Genomic DNA, 18,854 nt, shown 5'->3' with positions numbered 1-18,854 from the left:
GCGTGTTAGCAAGTTTTGCGCTCTCCTCTTTGGTTGGGCACCGGTGGGCGGGAGGAGGAGACACGAATATAGAGCATGCGTAGTATCTACCCCACCTGCGGCGGGCCAATGCGAAAGAGGAAAGTGCTTCCGGCAGCCTGGTTAGCGTGAAACCAGGAAAGCGCAGGCGCAGCAATTGCTGCTTACTTGTGGGGAGGAGGAGGAGTTTCTCAGACCGAGGTGATGAAAGGCTGGGAGGCGCTAAAATGAGACAGCCGGATTCCCCCTTTCCTGTCCACAAACTACAATGCCTCGGTATCTGCATTTATTGTGATTCAAGCACTGTTCTAAAGAGTTTGTATGTATTATTTAATCTTTACAACCTAATGAGATGGTTACCCTATTTCCCTTTTATAAGTGAAGCTATTAAGTGTGCATTCTGTGCTAGCTGCTGGGGATACTGTGGTAAGTATAAGCTAGATGACATCTACCCACCTGGAGTTGGTGGTGGAGAGGGGTAATCGAACAGATACAAATGCGGGGTGAAATTGCTACTAATATTCTTTAGCGCTCCATAAGAGTAACATTCATCTGGAAGGAAGAGTCTGTAAAGCCACTATAAGAGGGTTAACGAAGGGTGAGTGGGAGTTAGAGAAGACGAGAAAAAAAGAGGAAAGGACAAGGGTAAAGGAGGATAATAGGTAAAAAGGTAAAGGGAAATAAAAAGGTAAAGGGAAAATAGCCTGAATATTTTAGGCAAAGAGAACAATGTGCAAGATCTGGGAAACATGGTCTGAGGAAAGATGAAAATCGAGCTCTGAACTTCAGCATTATTAACATTTTTGAGTCAGAATGATTCTTTGGGTCATGCCCTGTGCGTGATGCTTAGCGTAGCGTCCCTAACCTCTAGCCATTAGATGCCAGTACTCCTCACAACCAACCACCACCACCACCGCCACCACCAAGTTGGGACAGCTAAAAATCTCTCCAGACATTGCCAAATCCAAATGTCCCTGGGGCGGGGGTGGGGGCAACATCACCTGAATTTGTGAACCACTCTTCTAAGTGGAACCTGAGTGACTGGAACGGCAAGTGAGGGGAGCCACATAGGAGTTGAGGCTGGAATAACAGGAAGGGGCCAGGAAATATCCTGTGGGATTTGTGTGTTGGTTCTAAAAGAAATGAAGATTGTTAACTGATGAGTGATGTTTAGATTGTTTCCTTTTGAAAAAGATTGCTTTGGCTGCTGTGTTAAATCACTTTCCCAAGATGGTGGAATCCTAAATACTGTAACTCCAAATAACATGTTATTAACTAATGAGCAGAACTTTCTTCAGGGTTTATAGTAATAACATTTATCATGAGCCATTGCATTATATTCCAGTATCAAAATCCTGAGGCCCTCACAAAAGAAGCCAGACTATTGTTGAGGACTAGTTTCCAAGGGAACAATAAAATTTCACTTACAATTTTTCTCTCAACACCCCCACCCCAATAAAACAAACAAGTAAAACTAAAACAAACAAAAAACGCACTCCCCTCCAAACAAAAGTAGCAAGAACAAAAGGCTATAACAACCATACCAAAAAACCTAGGATTGTAGCCTAGAAACCAACAGGCAGCTGCCCTTTGAGGTTTTTACTCCATTGGTGAATTTAATTTTTTTATTTTTATGGATACATCATAGTTGTACATATTTATGAGATAAATGTGATATTTTGATACCAGCATATAATGTGTAATAATGAAATCTGCGTAATTGAGATGTATCTGTCGCCTCAAACATTTGTCATTGCTTTGTGTAGAGAAAATTCTAAATCTACTCCTAGTTATTTTGAACTATACAATAAATTATTGTTAATTATGGCTACCCTATTTTGCCACTGAACACTAGGTTTTTGTGCTTTCTGTCTATATTTTTGAATTTCTGAAATTGCTCATTCAAGTGTTCACCACCTTTCATCAATCATTTTAGCATTTATTGGTTTAGGTATCATTGGCACAACTTTAGGTAGAATGACCACATATTATGATTTGCTGGAGACAATTCCATTGTCCCATTTTCTGCCTATTTTTCCTTACCGCCAGCATAATTATTAATATTGTTCCCTTTTACTCTCAAAAATATCCTAGTTCAGTTGATAAACTTTGTGATTGTACTTTCTTTAAGCTACATTATCCATGAAGCTGTGTTTCAAATCATCAACAAGATGCAGTAATCCATCATTATCTACTTAATCTTATGGTTAAAAAAAAATCTGGTCTCTCTTGTTTTTTTCTGATGTTTCTATTTCTTCTGAATCAAAAAAGATATCCCTTTCAAATTTGAATGAGCTACAAGAATATGAGCATTAAAAATTGTCCATGTAGATGCTGGTAAGGTTGTAGAGAAAAAGGAATGCTTATACACTGTTGGTGGGAGAGTAAATTAGTTCACCCATTATGGAGCACAGTGTGGCGATTCTTCAAAGACCTAAAGACAGAAATACCATTCAACCCAGTAATCCCATTACTGGGCATACACCCAAAAGGTTATAAATCAATCTACCATAAAGACACATGCATGTGTATGTTCATTGCAGCACTATTCACAGTAGCAAAGACATGGAAGCAACTTAAATGCCCATCCATCATAGACTGGATAAAGAAAATGTGGCACATACACACCATGAAATATTATGCAGCCATATAAAAGGAATGAGATAATGTCCTTTGCAGGGACATAGATAGAGCTGCAGGAAATCATCCTTAGCAAACTAATGCAGGAACAGAAAACCAGATACCACATGTTCTCCTTATAAGTAGGAGCTAAATAATGAGAACACATGGACACCTAGAGGGGAACAGCACACAGTAGGGCATGTTGGAGGGAGGAGGGAGAGAATCAGGAAAAATAACTAATAGGTACTAGGCTTAATACCTGGGTGATGAAATAATCTGTACAACAAACTCCTATGATACAAGTTTATCTATGTAACAAACCTGCACCTGTACCCCTGAAGTTAAAAGGTAAAAAATTTGCCTGTTTTAGGAATGAATTATTAGATATAGATGTTCTTCAAATTCTACTTCTGTCTCTGAAAGCAATTAACATATTTATTTAAATTTTCCCCCTTGAATTTCTGCTCTAATTGAGAAGCCAAGCAAGAAAATTGAGTTACCTGATTGAGTTTTGCATATTGTTTATTTGACTTTGAGACATAAGCCAAAGTATCCTGCAGATGCCCATTAGGGATTTTGAGAACATCCACTAATTTCATGGCTAATCATGTAGGAATTTCATTTTGGATTTTTTCCTTTTTTTTTTTTTTTTTTTGCATTGCTCCCTCACTCTGGGATAGGCTTCAGAAAGTTATATTAAAGGAAACTGGAGTCCTTGGTAGATGTGCCGTCCTCTGTTAAAGTCACCCACTTAGCTTTATCAGGAGTAGAAAGCCTCACCTAGGTCAAGAGATGAGGCAACATAAGCTAGAGCTGTAATAGCTGCACAGTCCTTCCCTGGGACCTAATGTATCCATCACCAAAACAAAAATTGAAAGGACATCCTAATAATGAGTAATATCATTTAGTTAAGACAGTCATGCTAGTATACACACTAACACTTTTACATATTTCACAAACATACACAAAACAACTTCATTTTCTTAGTATGGCTCTGAAACTAAGGTACAGGCCCTGGAGCCAGACTGCATGGATTTACATTCTGTACTACTTACTTGCCATGGAGCTTCAGTAATTTATTTAAAGATATTTTAGAGTTGCCTTCTTTCCCTTCTGTTTTTCAGTTAATATGCCGTGGAAAATTCTGGTTTGAACATGGGCAGTTTTCTCCTACCTTCAGCTATATCCACAAGCACCACATGAAATGGAGATCTGGCAGCTCTGTGTATTTCAGTCAAGTTCCACAATGAAACCTGACAACTACGGTAAAAACCAAATAAGTGCCAGTGTTTGTTTTCACTGTCCCTGCATATTAACTATGTAACCTCTTTTCTCAAATATGACAATTATATTTCCTCCAAATTATCTTTTTTCCTTTCCCAAAGAGTTTCCTCATCAAGTCTTCTGTACTAGGTTATTCAAATTCTGCTTCTGTTATTTCAGTTATTTTACTTTGAACAATGAATAGTTTTGAGAAGACAGATTTGCCTGTAATGGCATTGGATGCCTTTGTATAGAACTGGTTTTTAAAAGGCAAAGAAATTTAACCCTAATTTTATAACTATTCTTGGAAACGTTACGTTGGTATTGCAAGTGCTGCATGTTGTTAAAAAAAAAAAGCCTTTTAAAGATAACATATAAGCAATGTTGTAAATACTGTAAATCTTTTCATTGCAGAGATAAAAAAATACCCTCTTAAGTGACAAACCTTTCTAATATCAGGTGAATGGCTATTGTGGCTTGGAATATCAGTTTCAGTGAAGGCACTGAAGCACTGGAAGTCTATATTTCAAATAACTTGGGTAGTAAGGGAGATAATATGAAAAACAGCATGGGAGAACTCACAGCGGGCTCTAATGATGGCAAAGCCACTCATGCCAAAGGTAAAAATGAAGGATTTGAAAAATATGACAGTTAGCACCTATATATACTTCCAGCATTTGTGTGCCAAGCATTTCTTTAAGCACTTTGTACTTTTTAACTCAATTACTCCTCCTCTTAACAACCCAGTGAGGTGGGTGCCCTATAACTCGCATTTGACACATGAGGAAATTGAGAACAGAGTAAGTAAGTTGTTAAACATTATTATGCTAGAAAATAGTAGACTAGACATTTTGAACTCATTCCTGAGTCCTTATGCTAAACCACTAGGCTGTATTGTTATTGTGTTATGAAATGTGAATGCAGAAAAGTCAATAATTCTGATTAATATCCTAATTTATCTAAAATGTGACTACTGAAATACATATAAATTAAAATTGCAACTAGACATTTGATAATTGCATCTGCGTCTCCACATGTATATATATTCAAATTGATAAAAAATATTTTCTGTAATGTTCTCATTGGGCAAATAGTATTTAAACCTTATGTTTAAGTTTATGTTACATTAGTCATGTATGTTAATTGATATTGCATAGTGGTTAAGGGTACAGGCCCTGGAGCCAGACTACATGGATTTACATTCTGTACTACTTACTTGCCATGGAGCTTCAGTAATTTATGTAAACTCTTTGTACCTCACTTTTCTCATCTGTAAAAGCAAGATAAGAGTGTTCATTGCTAGAAGGGTTATATGACATAATGTATTCAAGTATAAGTGTCTAAGTACTAAGTATTCAATAAATATTTGCAATAATTATTGTTGAATCTATGTAGCTACGGAAGCAATACTATTTCTTCAGGAAAAATCGACTTTTTAAAAGCTATAAGGATTGGGTTTGAACAAGCTAACTACGTCTAAGATCAATTATAAACGTTCACTCTGTTGTTTGCCCTGCAGATTCTGTATTATAATTTGCTTTTTGATAAGGTGGAGTGTATTAAAATATGCTTTTTTATCTCTGTCCAAGATTTTTCAAATTTGGCTTGTCTGCATTGTAAATTTTAGTCTCATAAGTACTGTTTTAAGAACTGCCTATATTTAGGGCAATTATCCTTGAAAATTGTGAACAGTGCTTCTCATATTTTATTTTCTTGATATGTTTCATCTTATTTCAAATACTATAAAAAGTGTCCATCTTTCTGCCTTCCCTTTCTCTACTCTCTTCCCCTAAAACACAGAATTTATCAGGAGACAGAGCATAAGATGATTTATATTGTGGAAAACATATTTATTTGCAAAGAAAGAAAAAGGCAATATCTCAGGCAAGTGAAATAATAGCCATAACAATTTTTAAAGATATAGTGTTTCTTAAAATCATGTATGTGTCAGGTTTTATTACATTCAATGGGAGAGCAGCTTGAAAATTACTGCAAGTATGATATATATTGTGGTTTAGGTTCCTCTAGGCAGTATACTTTTTCTATTTTTTGTTAGAATTCTTCATGACCATATCTGTTGCCCATTTTTAATGTGGTTTTTCTCATCAGTTTAAGTTCCTTATAGATTCTGGTTACTAAATCTTTGTTGGATGCATACTTTGTAAATGTTTTCTCTTATTTTGTAGGTTGTTTACTTTTGCTGTGCAGAAGCTCTTTAGTTTAATTAGGTCCCACTTGTTAACTTTTGTTTTTGTTGCAATTGCTTTTGGAGACTTAACTCAAACACTCTTTGCCAGGGCCAGTGTTGAGAAGGGTATTTTCTGGGTTTTCTTCCAGGATTAAAAAAAGAAGAAGAAGAATTCCTCACGACTCTCAATTAGAGTTATTTTGAAGAAGGTTAATGCTTGAACCTCAATAACTGTCATGCTGTCATATCTATATATCATTGTAATTTGTGCAGAAATGATTCATAAGAAGGAACATTTTACTGCTGTTGAGGAATGGAAGGGATGAGACTAAAGTGATGGTTTGAAAAAAAATAGTATTCAGACTGGATTAGTTTCCTGGGGCTGCTGTAACAAAGTACTACAAACTGGGTCTACATAAACGAAATGTATTGTCTTAGAGTTCTGGAGGTTAGAAATCTGAAATCAAGGTTTTGACAAGGTTTTTTCCTTCTGAGGACTGTGAGGGTGAATCTGCTGCATGCCTCTTTTGTAGCTTCTGGTGGTTTGAAAGCAATCTTTGATGTTCCTTAGCTTGTGGATACATCACTCCCATCTCTGCCTTCACCTTGACATGGTCTTCACATAGTCTCTCTGTGTATGCCTGTCTCTGTGTCCAAGCTTCCCTTTTTTAGGAGCACCAGTCATGTTGGTTTAGCACCTACCCAAATTACCTCATTTTAACTTGATTATCTCTGTAAAGATCTTATTTTCAAATAAGGTCACATTCTGATGTCCTGGGAGTAAGGACTTCAATATATCTTTTGGGGGATGTACAGTTGAATTCATACCAGCCTTATGATGTTACTGCATTCTTTTGCCCAAATATAGACTGAGTTTTTTGCTACACACATGCTCAAAAGAACAATAATCTGATTTTTTTTCACTTTGATCAGCTATTCATGTCAATGTCAATTGGTTATCACATTGCAGAATAGCAAATCTTTTGAATCAAATCTGTAGCAATGGAGTCTTCAACTGCATCATTTTGGGTGTCTAGTTTAACACTTGGCCCAAAGTAAACTTTTTACATTGGGTTTAAAGTCAGTCCCATGCTTGTAGAAAGACACATGCTGGAATATTTTTCATCAGACTTTCTGAAACAAAGTAAGAGGCCATTATGTTTATAAATAAGTAAAAGCCTGCTAAAGGAAAATCTTAATGTCTACAGTGCCAATTCTTAAACAATGTTATTTTATTGAGTTTGTTCACTTGTGATGATTTTTAAAAATATAAAGTAGAACTGTAAAAGTAGGCATTTTGATTTTTCAGTTTTCTTCCATAGAAGAAAAAGTTATTTAGTCATAATGCTTTTAATGTACTTAGATATTATTTTTTGTTATTAAGACTAATTATAATGCTTGACACTTTTCCTTAAATGAGGATTATTTTATTTTAAAACAGAGACATGTGAAATCAAATGTCTGATTTCAATTAAATTCTGCACATTTAGATCTAGACGTCAAAGACAAACACATTTTTTTCCTTTTGATTTTAGGTTAAGCAGTTAAGATCTTTTTTATTCTTCTTCTGCAGTCCTAATTTTTTTTTGTTTTGTTTTGTTTTTTGAGACAGAGTCTTGCTCTGTCGCCAGGCTGGAGTGCAGTGGCACAATCTTGGCTCACTGCAAGCTCCGCCTCCTAGGTTCACGCCATTCTCCTGCCTCAACCACCCGAGTAGCTGGGACTACAGGCGCCCGCCACCACGCCTGGCTAATTTTTTTTTTTGGTATTTTTGGTAGAGACGAGGTTTCACCGTGTTAGCCAGGATGGTCTACCTCCTGACCTTGTGATCCACCCACCTCGGCCTCCCAAAGTGCTGGGATTACAGGCATGAGCCACCGCGCCCAGCCCTGCAGTCCTAATTTTTTTACAATTTAACGAAAATCATAAATCCCCTACTGTCTGTGATAATGAATTTTCCTCTCTGGAAGAGAATATAAACATTTCTTAACTCTTGCTAAAATGTTATTTTGGAAAGATTAATATCATTTAAAATATTATTTGATTCTAGATTTATAAATATCCTTTCTTTTCTGGACTCTAATTAAAAGTTATTCCTTTTAATTTAAAAATTGACTTCTGTACTAATGTTATAACACACTACACTCCCTTTCCCACTCCCTGGAAATGAAATGTCTCAACTTCATATTAAAATTTTGAGAGGCCCCTAGGAAATTGGCCTGAATTCACTGAGATAGCTCTAAAGTTAACAAGAATAGACTAATCTTCATAGAACAATCAGGACAGCAAGTGCATCAGAAAATGACCAAAACACCCCTCGTTTAACTGGCTACACATATAGAGAATTAAAGAGAATTAAAACTTGCAGGAACCTTGAGAGAATTCATTCCCCACTTTTTGACTTTACAAATGAAGATCTGAGGCCAGGAGAAGTGAAGGGATGTGTTGTAAGACCTACAATTCCATGTGATACCTTGACATTTCTGACCCTCACAGGGTCCTAAAGGTTTAGCCATGAGTTCCCTTGCTCTTGCCAGATATGTCCCCTACCCAGCAGAAAAGGCTCCCCACCAGGCAGGTTCCTCTATCGGCCACCCCACTCAGGCCTCAGCCCAAGTCATTTTGCCTTCTTATGAGCTGGTAAAATTATCCAAAGAAGCACATTATATCCCCCTCCCCCAATGGGAACCAGGAGGCAACTCATCCTCTAGATACTATACACCACAGGCCCAGCTAATTCACTCTACTCCTGAGTGTATCCACTATGTATCCCTGCATGGTGTGCAAGCTCTTCTCTCCCAGGCTGTGCGTGTATGTGATTAATGAACTGCTGCCAGTCTCATCTGTCCAGTGTTGAGTATATCAGGAGCTCATCCATCTTGTACTATTTGGGAACAGGGATCCTTCCTTCACCAACATGGTAGGTAGAAGACTATCAGAACAAGGGATTTGGTTGATTTTACTAACATGGCTAGTATCAGATTTACCATTGTGTCTTGTCTTTGCTTTTCAGCTAGTACATGACAAAGACTAGATGATAAATAAGTGATTGTAACCATCTAATTATGTCAGAAACTCTATTAGAAGAGAGGTTATATTATATTTACTTTTGTATCCCAACTATAGGACGTAAAATAATGTTGTTTGTGGTATTTATTCATTCGTTTGTTACAAAGATTTATTGAGAACCTACCATGTGCCAGTCACAATATACAACAAACAGATTCTGTGCCTGTCTATGGTATTTTTTAAATTTATTTTTTATTATACTTTAAGTTCTAGGGTACTTGTACACAATGTGCAGGTTTGTTACATATGTATACATGTGCCATGTTGGTGTGCTGCACCCATTAACTCATCATTTACATTAGTATATTACATTAGGTATATCTCCTAATGCTATCCCTCCCCCATCCCCACACCCCACGACAGGCCCCGGTGTGTCATGTTCCCCTTCCTATGTCCAAGTGTTCTCATTGTTCAATTCCCACCTATGAGTGAGAACATGCGGTGTGTGGTTTTCTGTTCTTGTGATAGTTTGCTGAGAATGATGGTTTATAGCTGCATCCATGTCCCTACAAAGGACATGAACTCATCCTTATTTATGGCTGCATAGTATTCCATGGTGTATATGTGCCACATTTTCTTAATCCAGTCTATCATTGATGGACATTTGGGTTGGTTCCAAGTCTTTGCTATTGTGAATACTGCTGTAATAAACATATGTGTGCATATGTCTTTATAGCATCATGATTTATAATCCTTTGGGTATATATATACCCAGTAAAAATGGGATGGCTGGGTCAAATGGTATTTCTAGTTCTAGATCTTTGAGGAATTGCCACACTGTCTTCCACAATGGTTGAACTAGTTTACAGTCCCACCAACAATATAAAAGTGTTCCTATTTCTCCACATCCTCTTCAGCACCTGTTGTTTCCTGACTTTTTAATGATCGCCATTCTAACTGGTGTCTCATTGTGGATTTGATTTGCATTTCTCTGGTGGCCAGTGATGATGAGCATTTTTTCATGTGTCTGTTGGCTGCATAAATGTCTTCTTTTGCGAAGTGCCTGTTCATATCCTTTGCCCACTTTTTGATGGGGTTGTTTGTTTTTTTCTTGCAAATTTGTTTGTGTTCTTTGTAGGTTCTGGATATTAACCCTTTGTCAGATAAGTAGCTTGCAAAAATTTTCTCCCATTCTGTAGGTTGCCTGTTCACTCTGATGGTAGTTTCTTTTGCTGTGCAGAAGCTCTTTAGTTTGATTAGATCCCATTTATCAATTTTGACTTTTGTTGCCATTGCTTTTGGTGTTTTAGACATGAAGTCCTTGCCCATGCCTATGTCCTGAATGGTATTGCCTAGGTTTTCTTCTAGGGTTTTTTATGGTTTTAGGTCTAACATTTAAGTCTCGAATCCATCTTGAATTAATTTTTGTATAAGGTGTAAGGAAGGGATTTCAGTTTCAGCTTTCTATGTATGGCTGGCCAGTTTTCCCAGCATCATTTATTAAATAGGGAATCCTTTTCTCATTTCCTGTTTTTGTCAGATATGTCAAAGATCAGATGGTTGTAGATGTGTGGTATTGTTTCTGAGGGCTCTGTTCTGTTCCATTGGTCTATATCTCTGTTTTGGTACCAGTACCATGCTGTTTTGGTTACTGTAGCCTTGTAGTATAGTTTGAAGTCAGGTAGCATGATGCCTCCAGCTTTGTTCTTTTGGCTTAGGATTGTCTTGGCAATGTGAACTCTTTTGTTTCCATATGAACTTTAAAGTATTTTTTTCCAATTCTGTGAAGAAAGTCATTGGTAGCTTGATGGGGATGGCATTGAATCTATAAATTACCTTGGGCAGTATGGCCATTTTCACGATATTGATTCTTCCTATCCATGAGCATGGAATGTTCTTCCATTTGTTTGTGTCCTCTTTTATTTCATTGAGCCGTGGTTTGTAGTTCTCCTTGAAGAGGTCCTTTACATCCCTTGTAAGTTAGATTCCTAGGTATTTTATTCTCTTTGAAGCAATTGTGAAAGGGAGTTCACTCATGATTTGGCTCTCTGTTTGTCTGTTATTGGTGTATAAGAATGCTTGTGATTTTTGCACATTGATTTTGTATCCTGAGACTTTGCTGAAGTTGCTTATCAGCTTAAGTAGATTTTGGGCTGAGATGATGAGGTTTTCTAAATATACAATCACATCATCTGCAAACAGGGACAATTTGACTTCCTCTTTTCCTAATTGAATATGCTTTATTTCTTTCTCATGCCTGATTGCCCTGGCCAGAACTTCCAACACTATGTTGAGTAGGAGTGGTGAGAGAGGGCATCCCTGTCTTGTGCCAGGTTTCAAAGGGAATGCTTCCAGGATTTCCCCATTCAGTATGATATTGGCTGTGGGTTTGTCATAAATAGCTCTTATTATTTTGAGATACATTCCATCAATACCAAATTTATTGAGAGTTTTTAGCATGAAGGGCTGTTGAATTTTGTCAAAGGCCTTTTCTGCATCTATTGAGATGATCATGTGGTTTTTGTCTTTGGTTCTGTTTATATGCTGGATTATGTTTATTGATTTGCATATGTTGAACTAGCCTTGCACCCCAGGGATGAAGCCCACTTGATCATGGTGGGTAAGCTTTTTGATGTACTGCTGAATTCGGTTTGCCATTATCTTATTGCCATTATCTTATTGCCATTATCTTATTGAGGACTTTTGTGTTGATATTCATCAGGGATATTGGTCTAAAATTCTCTTTTTTGGTTGTGTCTCTGCCAGGCTTTGGTATCAAGGATGATGTTGGCCTCATAAAGTGAGTTGGGGAGAATTCCCTCTTTTTCTATTGATTGAAATAGTTTCAGAAGGAATGGTACTAGCTCCTCCTTGTACCTCTGGTAGAATTCAGCTGTGAATCCATCTGATCCTGGACTTTTTTTGGTTGGTAGGCTATTAATTGTTGCCTCAATTTCAGAGCCTGTTATTGGTCTATTCAGGAATTCAACTTCTTCCTGTTTTAGTCTTGGGAGGGTGTATGTGTCCAGGAATTTATCCATTTCTTCTAGGTTTTCTAGTTTATTTGCGTAGAGGTGTTTATAGTATTCTCTGATGGTAGTTTGTGTTTCTGTGGGATCGGTGGTGATATCCCCTTTATCATTTTTTATTGCATCTATTTGATTCCTCTCTCTTTTCTTCTTTATTAGTCTTGTTAGTGGTCTATCAATTTTGTCGATCTTTTCAAAAAACCAGCTCTTGGATTCATTGATTTTTTGAAGGGTTTTTTGTGTCTCTATCTCCTTCAGTTCTGCTCTGATCTTAGTTATTTCTTGCCTTCTGCTAGCTTTTGAATGTGTTTGCTCTTGCTTCTCTAGTTCTTTTAATTGTGATGTTAGGGTGTCAGTGTTATCTTTTCTGCTTTCTCTTGTGGGCATTTAGTGCTATAAATTTCCCTCTACACACTGCTTTAAATGTGTCCCAGAGATTCTGGTATGTTGTATCTTTGCTCTCATTGGTTTCAAAGAACATCTTTATTTCTGCCTTCATTTCGTTACGTACCCAGTAGTCATTCAGGAGCAGGTTGTTCAGTTTCCATGTAGTTGAGAGATTTTGAGTGAGTTTCTTAGTCCTGAGGTCTAGTTTGATTGCACTGTGGTCTGAGAGACAGTTTGTTATAATTTCTGTTCTTGTACATTTGCTGAGGAGTGCTTTACTTCCAACTATGTGGTCAATTTTGGAATAAGTGTGATGTGGTGCTGAGAAGAATGTATATTCTGTTGATTTGTGGTGGAGAATTCTCTAGATATCTATTAGGTCCACTTGGTGCAGAACTGAGTTCAATTCCTGGATATCCTTGTTAACTTTCTGTCTCATTGATCTGTCTAATGTTGGCAGTGGGGTGTTAAATTCTCCTGTTATTATTGTGTGGGAGTCTAAGTCTCTTTGTAAGTCTCTACGGACTTGCTTTATGAATCTGGGTGCTCCTGTATTGGGTGCACATATATTTAGGATAGTTAGCTCTTCTTGTTTAATTGATCCCTTTACCATTATGTAATGGTCTTCTTTTTCTCTTTTGATCTTGTTGGCTTAAAGTCTTTTTTATCAGAGACTAGGATTACAACCCCTGCCTTATTTTGTTTTCCATTTGCTTGGTAGATCTTCCTCCATCCCTTTATTTTGAGCCTGTGTGTGTCTCTGCACATGAAATAGGTCTCCTGAATACACCACACTGATGGGTCTTGACTCTTTATCCAATTTGCCAGTCTGTGTCTTTTAATTGGAGCATTTAGCCAATTTCCATTTAAGGTTAATATTGTTATGTGTGAATTTGATCATGTCATTATGATGTTAGCTGGTTATTTTGCTCATTAGTTAATGCAATTTCTTCCTAGCATCGATAGTCTTTACATTTATGCATGTTTTTGCAGAGGCTGGTATCAGTTGTTCCTTTCCATGTTTAGTGCTTCCTTCAGGGTCTCTTGTAGGGCAGGCCTGGTGGTGACAATATCTCTCAGCATTTGCTTGTCTGTAAAGGATTTTATTTCTCCTTCACTTATGAAACAGTTTGGCTGGATATGAAATTCTGGGTTGAAAATTCTTTTCTTTAAGAATGTTGAATATTGGCCCCCACTCTCTTCTGGCTTGTAGAGTTTCTGCCGAGAGATCCGCTGTTAGTCTGATGGGCTTCCCTTTGTGGGTAACCCAACCTTTCTCTCTGGCTTCCCTTAACATTTTTTCCTTCATTTCAACTTTGGTGAATCTGACAATTATGTGTCTTGGAGTTGCTCTTCTCGAGGAGTATCTTTGTGGCGTTCTCTGTATTTCCTGAATTTGAATGTTAGCCTGCCTTGCTAGGTTGGGGAAGTTCTGGATGATATCCTGCAGAGTGTTTTCCAACTTGGTTCCATTCTCCCCGTCACTTTCAGGTACACCAATCAGACGTAGATTTGGTCTTTTCACATAGTCCTATATTTCTTGGAGGCTTTGTGCATTTCCTTTTACTCTTTTTTCTCCAAACTTCTCTTCTCACGTCAGTTCATTCATCTGATCTTCAATCACTGATACCCTTTCTTCCAGTTGATTGAATCTGTTACTCAAGCTTGTGCATTCATCACGTAGTTCTTGTGCCATGGTTTTCAGCTCCATCAAGTCATTTAAGAACTTTTCTACATTGGTTATTCTAGTTAGCCATTTGTCTAATCTTTTTTCAAGGTTTTTAGTTTTTTTGAGATGGGTTTGAACTTCCTCCTTTAGCTCAGAGATGTTTGATAGTCTGAAGCCTTCTTCTCTCAACTTGTCAAAGTCATTCTCCATCCAGCTTTGTTCTGTTCCTGGTGAGGAGCTGCATTCCTTTGGAGGGGGAGAGGCACTCCGATTTTTAGAATTTTCAGCTTTTCTGCTCTGTTTTTTTCCCCATCTTTGTGGTTTTATCTACCTTTGGTCTTTGATGATGGTGACGTACAGATGGGGTTTTGGTGTGGATGTCCTTTCTGTTTGTTAGTTTTCCTTGTAACAGTAAGGACCCTCAGCTACAGGTCTTTTGGAGTTTGCTGGAGGTCCACTCCAGACCCTGTTTGCCTGGGTATCTGCAGCGGAGGCTGCAGAAGAGTGAATATTGCTGAACAGCAAATGTTGCTGCCTGATAGTTCCTCTGGAAGTTTCATCTCAGAGGGGTACCCAGCCATGTGAGGTGTCAGTCTGCTTCTACTGGGGGGTGCCTCCCAGTTAGGCTACTCAGGGGTCAGGGACCCACTTGAGGATGCAGTCTGTCCTGTCCGTTCTCAGATCTCAAACTCTGTGCAGGGAGAACTACTCCTCTCTTCAAAGCTGTCAGACAGGGACATTTAAATCTGCAGAGGTTTCTGCTGCCTTTTGTTTAGCTATGCCCTGCCCCCAGAGGTGGAGTCTATGAAGGCAGGCAGACCTCCTTGAACTGCAGTGAGCTCCACCCAGTTCGAGCTTCCCAGCCGCTTTGTTTACCTACTCCAGCCTCAGCAATGGCGGGCACCCCTCCCCCAGCCTCGCTGCTGCCTTGCAGTTAGATCTCAGACTGCTGTGCTAGCAATGAGGGAGACCCCGTGCGCGTGGGACCCTCCGAGCCAGGCGTGGAATATAATCTCCTGGTGTAACATTTGCTGTGACCCTTGGAAAAGCACAGTATTAGGATGGGAGTGACCCATTTTCCAGGTGCTGTGTGTCACAGTTTTCCTTGGCTCGTAAAGGGAATTCGCTTCCCCCTTGCGCTTCCCAGGTGAGGCGCTGCCTCGCCCTGCTTCAGCTCTCACTCGGTGGGCTGCACCCACTGTCCTGCACCCACTGTCTGAAATGCCCCAGTGAGATGAATCTGGTACCTCAGTTGGAAATGCAGAAATCACCCGTCTTTTGTGTCGCTCACACTGGGAGCTGCAGCCTGGAGCTGTTCCTATTCGGTCATCTTGGAACCCTCCCTGTCTATGGTTTTTTAAGCTTAACATAGTTCTACTCACCCATCTTCCCTGCAGGTGCTTGCAAGTTCACAGCCATCAGTCCTCTACCTGGAGAATGCTCCTGTTCCTCAATGCTTCTAGCTTGATAAGGTCATTACTACACTTCCATATAAGCCAGGATCACCACTCTTTGTGAACTGGAAGGTCTGAACCAAGAAAAGATTCTAATTTGGAGATCTGCTGCTTGGGAAATGTTTATAGTGATCTGCCAATGACTATCCTTGCTGTTAGTGATAATGATGCTCCTACATGAGAAGCATTCATCTGTTTCTAAGACCACAGTCCTGAGCATTAGTGCACCTGGGATTAGACAGTGAAGGATAGTATACTTTGAGAACTTTTTATTTTGTTCAGGGCAAGGGGAAGTAGATCCATGCCAACAGGACATCACAGAAGCACTCATTTAATCCCCTTATAGTTCATTTCCTTAAATTCTTCTGCCATATTTCTCAATATAACTATCCCTCATTCCAATTATCTGTTGCCTTGTAAAGAAAAACAGACAAAAAACTCCAAAAAGCCAAAAAAAAAAAAAAAAAAATTAAAAAAATCTCAAAACTTGGTGGATTAAAACCATGACAGTAACATTTTATTTCCTGAAAATCTAAAATTTAGACAGGCTTGTTGGGGGTAGCTCATCTCTGTTCCACACAACTTCAGCTGGGGAGCTCAAAAGCTGGATGTTGAATTCATCTGAAGGCTCATTCACGTATGTGACTGTTGATGCTGGCTGCAGGTTGGGATCTCAGCCAGAGCTCTCAAACAGAACATATACATGTGGTTTCTTCATGTGGTATGGGCTTCCTCCAAATATGGTGGCTGTAGTCTGGGGAAGAGAATCCTGAAAGAGAGAAAACAAAAAAGGCTGTATTACCATTTCTACATCATCCTCCGAAGTCATATGATATTCTGATGCATTCTATTGGCTAGAAACATCTCTCTAAAGCTGGCCCATATTCAAGGAAAAGAGAATTATACTGCAACTTTTTATGCAAAGATTTTTTAAACATGTTTTAAAACCACCACTTCTCAGTGGGATGTAAGTGAAAACAAAAACAAAAACAAAGAATAGTGAACATTCTTGTGTAATCTGAGAGACCTAGATTGATTAGTAGCTGTATCTACACAACAATTCCCTTTTGGGTGTATATAGCCAAAGGATATCATATCAGCATCTTATAGAGATACCTGCACTCCCATGTTCATTGCAGCATTATTCAAAATAGCTAAGATATGGAAATAACCCAAATGTCCATCAGTGGGTGACTGAATAAAAAATTTGTTGTTGTTGGTGGTGTTTGTGTGTATAATTGAATATTATTTGGCTTTTAAAAAGAAGGAGATTCTGCCATTTGTGCAACATGGATGAAACTGGAGGACACTGTGTTAAGTGACATAAACTAGACATAGAAAGGAAAATACTGCATGATTCCCTTTATATGTTGCTATGGTTTGGATATGTCCATCAAAAAGTTGATGTGTTGGAAACTGAATGGTCATTGTAACAGTATTAAGAGATGAGGCCTTTAAGAGGTGATCAGGGCCGGGCACAGTGGCTCATGCCTGTAATTCCAGGACTTTGGGAGGCCGAGGCAGGTGGATCACCTGAGGTCAGGAGTTTGAGACCAGGCTGGACAAGATGACAAAATCCCATCTCTAATAAAAATACAAAAATTAGCCAGGCGTGGTGGCGTGTGCCTATAATTCCAGCTACTTGCAGGCTGAGGCAGGAGAATAGCTTGAACCTGGGAGGTAGAGGTTGCAGTGAGCTGAGATCGCACCACTGCATTCCAGCCTGGGCAACAAAAGTGAAACTCCATCTCAAAAAAAAAAAAAAAGGGTGATCAGGCCACTAGGGTTAAGCTCCCATTCTGAAGGGATTGATGCTGTTATTGCAGGAGTATGTTAGTTGTGGCAGGAGTGGGTTCCTAATAAGGTTATCCCCATTCATTTCTGTCTGTGCAGTCGCTTCCACCCTTCACCTTCTGCCATGGATGACTCTTGCCAGGTGCCAGCACCATGCTCTTGGACTTCACAGCCTCCAGAATGATAAGCCAAATAAACTTCTATTGTATATAAATTACCCAGTCTGTGATATTCTGTTATAGCCGTAGAAAACAGACTAAAACACATGTGAAATCTAAAAGCAAACAGAGAAAGAAAGCCCTTTAAATATACAAAAGCAGAATAGAATGATGGTTACCATAGGCCAGGGGAAGAGGGGATTCAGATATGCAGGCCAAAGGGTACAAAGTAGCAGTAATGAGGATGAGCACGTCTTGAAATCCCAAGTACAGCAAGGGGGCTATGAAGGTGATAGTTAATAATATGCTATTGCATAGTAGACATTTTCAAAGAGTAGATTTTAGGTGCTCTACTTCAAAGAGTAGATTTTAGGTGTGTGGTAAGAGCTTAAGCACACCGGGGATTGCTTGAGCCTGGGAAGTTGAGGCTGCAGTGAGCCATAATGGTGCCATTGCCCTCCAGCCTAGGCTGACACAGGGAGATCCTGTCAGGGAGGGGGGGAGAGAGAGAGAGAGAGAGAGAGAGAGAGAGAGAGAGAGAGAGAGAGAGAAAGAGACAGACAGAGACAGGTTAAAGAAAAACTTTCTTAAAATTAAGTACAATTGTAGTCTTAATTACCTTTTACCTTTCTTCACTCCCAGTTATCTGTTTGTTATTATTATTTCTTTGTTATTATTGTTTGTTGTTATTTAACACATACACATACACAGAGTATCTGTGAGATGATGGATATGGTAAGTTGTCACTTTCAATCATTTCTCTATGTACATGTATATCAAAAATCATGTTGTACGCCTTAACTTTATGTAATAAAACTTAAAAAAAAATAAAAAATAAAAGAGTGGGTATAAGACCAAAGCAAAATAAACGTGAAAGAGATAATTCTAAATATGTATTAGATCCTAACAAGTGAGTAAAGGGCTACTTCAGTATTGAATCGACTTATTGGTGTTTTGTGTTTCTGTAGATATAGTCTTACTGTTATTACCTACATTTAGAAATGTTATTCAATTACTAGTGAAGTATTCTGCTTCTTGCACACTGTTCTTCCCTATAAAAACGTGGTCTCAAAATAAAAAAATTTACTCATAGACTAAAACATGGTTGGATAACTATTCCATAGTGCTCTTTCTCTACCTATAAAGATGCACAACATTTGCTGTTTGCTTATTTTTTTAATGATGCATAAAGGATGACTCTCCTTTTCGTCTCTACAATTTCACATCAGCAAAATGTTTATTCCATACTCATTTTGCCCCCTA

The 18,854-nt window shown here is 38.5% G+C and overlaps 1 long non-coding RNA gene across 2 annotated transcripts; it reads left to right on the top strand.

Annotated features, from left to right (window-relative positions):
• Positions 1-156: 156 nt before the first annotated feature.
• Positions 157-18,376, top strand: LOC140709966 (uncharacterized). 2 transcript variants are annotated; one of them, XR_012090831.1, is made up of 3 exons: positions 157-337; positions 3,765-3,905; positions 17,533-18,376. It is a non-coding gene; the product is annotated as an uncharacterized lncRNA (long non-coding RNA). The 2 variants fall into 2 exon arrangements; XR_012090830.1 differs by lacking the exon at positions 17,533-18,376 and having other exon boundaries at positions 3,765-5,774.
• Positions 18,377-18,854: the final 478 nt, after the last annotated feature.

This window comes from Chlorocebus sabaeus, chromosome 23 (assembly GCF_047675955.1).
Source record: "Chlorocebus sabaeus isolate Y175 chromosome 23, mChlSab1.0.hap1, whole genome shotgun sequence".
In the NCBI taxonomy this organism is placed as follows: Eukaryota; Metazoa; Chordata; class Mammalia; order Primates; family Cercopithecidae; genus Chlorocebus; species Chlorocebus sabaeus.
Note: the sequence above shows the minus strand (reverse complement) of the source record. Positions and strands in the feature narration are given on the sequence as shown.